An 8,360-nucleotide genomic window follows, 5' to 3' on the forward strand; every position below is an offset into this window, starting at 1 on the left:
TTGGTACTATTGTCCTTTGTGGTTGTATATGCTTTATGTTAAGCAGAGATTGGAAGTTCTTTTAGAAGACTTTATACCGTCTCAATGTATAATATTCTTGAAAAGATAATAAAAGCTCCCTTTATTGAAAGAAAAAAAAACAAATGTCTCCTCTTTGAATCCTATGGTCTCAATGATGAAGAGAAATGATAAAAGAGTCAAATAGCACATAGAGTAGAAACAAAATCAAGCAAATTGCAATAGGAGCAAACATGGAGAGCACAACCGCTTTTCTATCAAACTGGAATCTTTTGGGCCCCTTGTTTTCTAGAGCCACTATCTCTTCAACAATTTCATCTTGTTCACACGGATGTGCATTTTGTGGGGCCATTGTCTCTTCAACAACTTCGTCTTGTTGAGGGGTGTGTGCATTTTGTGGGGCCGATGCTTCAACAATTTTGTTTTGTTGAGCGAGTTGAGCCGTGTATTCATTTTGTGGTGCTGCCAGGCGCGTACCTCCGTGAGGAACTCGTTGTGGTAGGCCAGCATGGTGTCGACAGTGTCGGTGCGAGCGCTACCCGGCTCATAAGGCAGCAGTGCCAGTGGTGCCCGACCGTAGACCACCGTGAACGGCATAGTGCGGAGAGCTGAGTGGAACGAAGTGTTGTAACAATACTCCGCCCATGGAAGCCAGTCGAGCCTGTCGCGTGGGCAGTCACCGGTGATGCATCTGAGGTACATGGTGATCGTCTTGTTAACCGCCTCAGACTGGCCGTCGGTTTGAGGATGGAAGGCCGTGCTCATCCGTAGCTAGACGTCGGCGCGCCGGAAGAGATCGCGCTAGACGTGCCTGGTGAACATGGGGTCGCGGTCACCGGTAGTAATCGGCCAAGCCAAGGAACCCACGCAGGCCACAGGCGGAATGTGGCTGCGGCCAGGACTACACTGCCTCCACCTTGGCCTCATCCATGGCGACGCCCACTACTGAAATGACGTGGCCCAAGTATTGGACCGAGGAGGTGGCGAAGGCACACTTGGATCGCTTGATGTGCAGCTGGTGCTCGCGAAGGATGGCGCGGAGATGCTATAGGTGCTCAGTCCAGGAGGAGCTATACACGAGGATGTCGTCAAAGAAGACGAGGACATACCGACGCAGGAATGGCTTGAGGACGAAATTCATCAGCACTTGGAACATGGATGGCACATTGTACAACCCAAAGGGCATGACCAAAAACTTGAAATGGCCATGGTGGGTGTGAAATGTCGTCTTGGCCACGTCTTCGGGATGGACGCAGACCTAGTGGTACCCCAATCGGAGATCGAGCTTCGTGAAGAATCTTGTGCCGTGGAGCTCATCCAGGAGTTCCTCAACCATGGGGATGGGGAACTTATCCTTGATCGTGGCCGAGTTGAGCGTGCGGTAATCCACGCAGAACCGCCAGGAGGCGTCTTATTTCTTGATGAGCAGCACCGGCGCTGAGAACGACGACATGCTAGGCTGGATGATGCCCTGCTGGAGCATAGTCTCACACTGCCCCTCCAACTTGTCCTTTTGTAGCTAGGGGTATCTGTAGGGGTGAACTGCAACTGGGTCGACAGCTGGCTAGAGGTGAATACGGTGATCACAAGGCCGCGTCGGTGGCAGGCTCGTTAGAGCAGCGAACACGTCAGCATAGGAGTTGAGGAGGCGCTCCAACAGAGCCGGCTCAATATCGTGGGCGACGTGTAGGCGCCCCATCGGCGGGATGTCTGTGCGAGTAGAGCCAATGCCCTTCCAGAGCATGCAGCGGCCATGGTGCCAAAACGCCATGCAAAGATCATCAAAGTCCCGTAGGATGGGCCCTAGGGTACGGAGCCACACCACACCAAGAACCATGTCATAGCTGTCCAGCATGAAAGTGCTCTTCGTCGATGTGGATGGCGACATCACGGGCAAGACCGCAGCACGCCACACGGTCGCCATTGTCCACTGCGGCTGTCATGGAACTAGAGCCTAGCCTGACGCGCCGCAGTGGAGCTGATGAAGTTGTGCGTCAATCCCGAATCAAGGAGGGCCATGAATTACTAGGCGCCCAACGGAATGCGCAACTGCATCATGTCCTCGGTGCGAATCCCTGTGATCGCCGAGAGTGAGATCATCGGCGTGTCAAGGTCGAAAGTCGTGGGTTCGACAGTGGCGGCGGCCGCTGCATCATTAGGGGCATCATCCTTGGGCTCCTCGATGAGGTAATCTAAGACCTCAAGGTAGAACAGATGAGGGCATTTGTGGCCACGGACGTATGGCTCATCGCAGTTGTAGCACAGGCCGAGCTTGCGGTGATCAGCCATCTCAGCCGAAGTGAGCCGCATGAACGGCCAAGGTGGAGCAAAAGCGGACGCCGATTGTGCCTCGGTGGCACCCATGGCCGGTGGTGCAGCGGTTATGGCGGCCGAGGCACGACGAGGTGGCTGGGGTGATGGAGCTGGCAGCGCTAGTGTCGGCGATATGTTTTGGCACTCATAGGCGCGTGCAAGGCTCATAGCGTGTTGTGGGTCTTGAGGGTCGTGAAGTTCCACATCAACGTGAATGTGCTCTGAAAGGCCCTAGTGAAGAGTTAGGCCTCTAATTTGGGGTGAGACGGTCGGCGTGCGCCATGCGCGCTTGGAAGGCCTCCTGATATGCCGTGACATTGGCCGAGAAAGGCAGACGAGCCAACTCAGCCAAATGGTTGGTGCAGAGGGGCAGCCCAAAGCGCTGATGGCAGAGTCGCTTGAACTCATCCCAGGCGGGCTCGCTGAAAGGTCCTTGTTTGGTTTTTGGTAATTGAGTGACAACTTAGGTAGACTAATTATGTTTATGTGAGATACACAGATGATTAGTCCATAGGTATATGTGTATGAGCAACATATGCCATGAAGGTGAAAATGGCATGGAGATGTTGCAAAGCTCACACATGTGATGATGAAGGAGCTTATTGCACAAGAGACATGACATTGAGTCATGTGATCAAGGTGGAGAAGATCAAGACAAGACTTGGCTTGATGGACCGGTTGCAAGCGTGAAGGGCAAGTCGAAGGCTTTGGAGTGATGGACCGCGTGGCGGTGAAGCTTGAGCAAGACTTGGCGCCGATGGACGATGGCAACGGTGAAGAGCAAGTAAAGTCAAGATCGATGAACCAATATGATCACGTGATGATATGAAGTGGATCATATCATTGTTGATCATGTGGGTGCATGTGTTGCATCAACATTGGAGGAGATAGAATGGAATGCGCAAGGCAAAGGTATAACCTAGGGCATTTTATTTCACCGGTCATAGGTATGTAGAGAAGTTTATGACCGGGTTTAGGATAGATGGCCGTACTATCAAGGGGGGCAAACTTGTTTGCATATCGGTCATCTAGTGCCACTCGGGTGATCTAACTTTGCATTGTCGCTAGGATCGAGTGGCGTGGCAAGTTGAGTGGCTAACATCCTTTGGGAAATGATTGTGAAAATGCTAACACACATACACATGGTGGTGTACACTTGGTGGTGTTGGCACATTTACAAAGGAGGTGGTGTTTGCAGGGGTGAGATGGGTGGGATTCGGCGCTTTCGGGAAAATGAAATGCCTATTTTCTATTGTGCCGGATGCAAATTCTTGGTGGTTAGCACATTGGAGTAAGGGTGAAGAAGTTAGAAGTGAAAACGAGTTGATCGCGAAGATGCTGGCGTCGGTCAACTGACCAGATGCTGGATCTGAATGCACCGGACGCTGACAGGCTGCGTCCGGTCACGCTGATGTGGAGTGACGCAGAAGCTGGAGTGTGACCGGACGCTGGCTGCGTCCGATCAAGTGTGACCGGACGCGTTCGGTCGAGGTCGGTACCTTACTGGAAATGATCGGACGCTGGGGGTTCAGCGTCCGGTCAGTTGAAAGCTGCTGCGTCCAGTCAAGTCAAGTGACTGTTGGAACCTGGACACGTGGCCGTCTACGGGCGACCGGACGCTGAGGTCCAGCGTCCGGTCAACACGACCGGAGCGTCCGGTCGGCCCGACCGTTGCCCAGTGAAGGGGTAACGACTAGTTTAGCCCTTGGAGCTATAAATAGAAGTGGCCTTCGGCCATGGCTGGTGGAGCACCTTGGGGGACTTTGTGTCCATGCTTGAGAGTGCTTAGGAGCCCTCCATCTCACACATACTTGATAGCGATCATCCGATTATGTGAGTGAGCGATTCTAGTGCGATTGCATCGTGAGGTTGCATCGAGTGGCACTAGGTGATCGAGTTGCAAGCCGGTGGTGCTTGTTACTCTTGGAGGTTGCCACCTCCTAGATGGCTTGGTGGTGGTCTCCGTCGAAGCGCGCAAGAAGCTTGTGCGGCGCTCCGGAGAAGTGCTTGTGAGGGGCATTGTGCTCGCCCCGCGGGAGCTACGAAGAGCAACTCTAGTAAAGTATGTCATTGAGCTACCCTCACTCAAGGGGTAGGTTCTTGCGGCACCCGACGTGCGGGCTTAGCGGGTGATGCTAATTAGCCGCCGAACCACCAAGTGAGCGGTCGACACAACGAGGGCTAGCGTGTTGGCAAACACATGAACCTCGGGAGAAAAATCATCGTGTCAACCTTGTTCTTCCTATTGGTTTGTATCCCCATTACACAAGCTTGCAATTACTTTTATACATATTAAGCTTGTGTAGTTGCTCTTGTAATTAGATAGCTTGTGTAGCTTGCTAATTACCTTCTTGCTTGTGTAGCATAGAAGTAGCTCCCTTGCGTGGCTAATTTGGTTTTAGTAACCTTGTTAGTCACATTGCTTAGTTTGTGTAGCTAAGTATTTGCGCTCTCTAATTAGGCATTGGTTGCCTTGTTATTGAGCATTGCTAGTGAGCTTAGTTAGCTTTGTGCTTTTGCTTACTAGCATGTGTAGAAGCTCCCTTGTTGCTTAAAGTACTAGAGGCATAGGTTTATGTGACCTTGCTCCTAGCATTGGTTAGGTGAGCTCTAGCTAGCCCGGCACCTTTGTTGCTTGATTAGTATCTTTGCAAGGTGCTAGTGAACATATATAGTGGGGTATAGTCTTGGCTAGACCGATAGTTTTAATTCCACATTTGTATCGGTTAGCCGACGCGATTAAGTTTTAGAAAAGACTATTCACCCCCCTCTAGTCGTCATCTCGACCCTTCACTCGCTGGCGTCATGCTCCAAGATGTAGTACCATTGTTGGGTGGTTCCAGTGAGATGGAACGAGGAGAGCCAAACCTTGTCGCCTTCAGGAGTGCGTTGGGCGTAGAAGAACCGATCATGTCTATTGAGCTAGCCTAGTGTGGCAGAACCACCTGAAATAACATGCTTTCAGAGGCGCTCGTCTTCCACTAGACACTCAGCACCCCGAAAGTAAGCTACACCAGGCGGTTCCGTCGAGCACACCCCAAGGGAGAACTCGAACAATCCATGTTTTTCATCCAGAATCTAATAATGAGAACGAGTTTACAATACTTAGTCCACTTCATACAACAAGAGTCCTTGAAAATACATTATTACAATACCAAGTTCAGAGTGTGAAATTTAAACAGCGGAATTGAAATAAACATCTAACGGTAAGATACAAGGATCCATTTGTGCCCACCAGAAGAATCCTCCACACAACAACCACTCCTCAAGCTGCACCTGCAACAGGGGTAAATAAACCCTGAGTACACAATATACTCGCAAGACTTACCCGACTAGTGGAAATAATTTCCCGACTCTAAAGGATATGATAAGCTTTATAGTTTGTTCAGTTTCCTTTTTGCGAAAAGCATTACTAGTAGTGAATCCTTATGTATGTGTTTTATTAGCAGTCATGATTAGTTCATTAGCTAACCATTCTATGTAAGCACCTGTTCTACTTTCAAGCAAGAGTTGAGCAATCAGATCCATTCATCCCCTTTCATCTTCTAGTTCTTACTACAATGCTAGACCATAGCCAAGTCATACCGTATCACACAGCGATTTGCAAACCAATGTATCCCAGTTGGGTACCCTAAAACATACGCCCCGCTTGTATCCTATGCACATGTAAGACCAACCCACCACTCTCCTGTCAAGGGATCCAAGTCCTCGTCCAAACTTGGACTCCAAACCCCCACTCCTGATTCCTAGACTCAGTGTGGTGCTTAGAGCTCCACCATCCCCGCCTCCAATCAGTCGGTCCAAAAAGAGCTAGAACCTACGACAAGAGAGCAACGAGCCTTCCCGCTTCCATAAGCAAGTATGTGCTCAGGATAATAAGTCTGTGACCTGACTACCATCCACAGCAATGGACGGTCCTTAACCGACACGGATAGGGAGAATAGTGTAACCTAGCTATGCCTCATTAGCCACAGGACACAACCTATTACACCCACCAATACTCGTACAATATCTCTGTCCGGTCTCTATTTTCTTTCATAAGAGTAATAATAATCACCTATTATGAGTAACGGCAGGTTACTCACGCTACCGATAGTCTAAGCATAGCAGCTACTCGACCTATGCTAGTAGGACTCATAGGTAGGTTTATCTATGCATGTAGTTTCAATATAAATCCTGTAACGTAAATGCACATCACATATATATATCCAGTGATTATTCAAAATAAGGGTTATGCATCAGAACATGCCTTGGACAGGTGGATTGTCAGCTATGTCAGTCGTCGGTGGATGTGGGGCTTCCTCCTATATGAGAACCTCCTTCTCGTACTCCTCGATCACCTCCTCATACTCCTGCTCTCCGGCGATCACGAACTCCACCAACTCGTTCTCTACATGCATGCAATGATGATGCAACACATAGTATTTTGGCAACAACAACTCTTAAAATAAGAATACACAAGCTAAGCTACTAAGCTAGCTCTAATGACTACGATACTAAGCTAATCATAATCTCTGCCAAATAGATTTCAAGATCACCCTACAAGTGCTTAACTTTTACAAACCAATATCATGCCATTATTCCTTTAGCCTTAATGGGTATTTAGCTACCATATTAAGTAGTCTATTCTAGGGCTACAAAAATTACAGTGAGCACATAATAATACAATGAAGCTACTATAAAAAATTTAAGGTTTTTCCTATCACCAATCTACCACAAAAATTCCTACAATTATTAATCGAAATAATACTAAGCATCTCAACTATTTTAATGCTCTATAGCAACCACATAGATATTAATGAACTAACTATACTAACAGGTAGACAATATTTTTGGGAACCTAACAAAATTAGTTTCATAATTTTTGGATATCTACATTATTTTATATTAATTACCAAAGTCCAGCTCAGAATTAAAATGAAAACCTATTTCTATTTTTCACAAAAATAAATAAATTGATTTCAGCCCAACGCGGCCCACGCACGGAGGCGGCCCACGGCGGGGAGCCCGCGCGCGCTGGCACTCTTGCAAAAATGCCCTCGCGTTATGAGACAATAGCGTGAACACTACACATACTATTTCTGTAGACAGCGACTTTGCAATGGAGCCCTCATATCTTTTCACCTTCGCACCAGAGAGGTCCCCGAGACGCCCCGCGCTCGTCGACGCGGCGGATGGTGGCACTAGGCGGTACGCCGACCACTCGAGGCTCGCACTGACCCAACTAACGAGCCGAACCCCATCTACGACCCTAACGCCTACCCTAAGCGGTGATACGGAGCAACAGGGCGCACTAGAGCGAGCTGCCACCGCACGCGGTCGCCCATGACGGCGCCGCGGTCATCCCGGCGAGCTACAACACTAACAGGACGGTAGAGATATGGGATAAGCACCAAGGGCACACCGTGAACCTAGCCAAAGTGGTGGTTCAGTCGGCGACTACCTGAGCAGGGTTGGCCGCGTGCGCGCGACGAGCACGGTGACGAGCCACGGCAGACACGGCCACATCAGCGGCGGCGGGGAGGCGGTAGCGTTCCCACTGGCATGCGCATGGTGGAGAGGGAGCCAAGGCGAGCTAGTGGTGCAGAGGAATTTGCGCGGGGTGAAGTGGTGGAGGCTGGCCATGGCGCAGCGGTGATGGCTCTTAACTGCGCGGTGGCGGGGCGAAGCTCCAAAATTGAGGCTCGACTGAACCACAATCAAAGCGGGGTGGGGGCGAGTGGAGAGGGGACATGAGGGCGGAGACGTGGACAAGAGGGAATGATGAGAGGTGACCCCTCGCAGTTGCGGCGCCGGTGCGATTCAACGGCGGTAGGGAGACGAGAACAGAGAGAGAGCAAGGGAGCCGTGGGGGAGGGGTAGCCAGCGACTCAGCAAGGGCGTGCCTTGGTGGGACGCGGTTGGCGCGACCGACGTAGCCCACGGCCAGGCACTAGCCGACAGACACGTACGCTCGCGATCGGCGTGGCCCGCGCACCGCAGTGCCATCAATGGTAAGGCGACGGCGACACAGCCATGTGCGCGCAGCA

This window comes from Miscanthus floridulus, chromosome 8, assembly GCF_019320115.1.
Source record: "Miscanthus floridulus cultivar M001 chromosome 8, ASM1932011v1, whole genome shotgun sequence".
NCBI lineage: Eukaryota > Viridiplantae > Streptophyta > Magnoliopsida > Poales > Poaceae > Miscanthus > Miscanthus floridulus.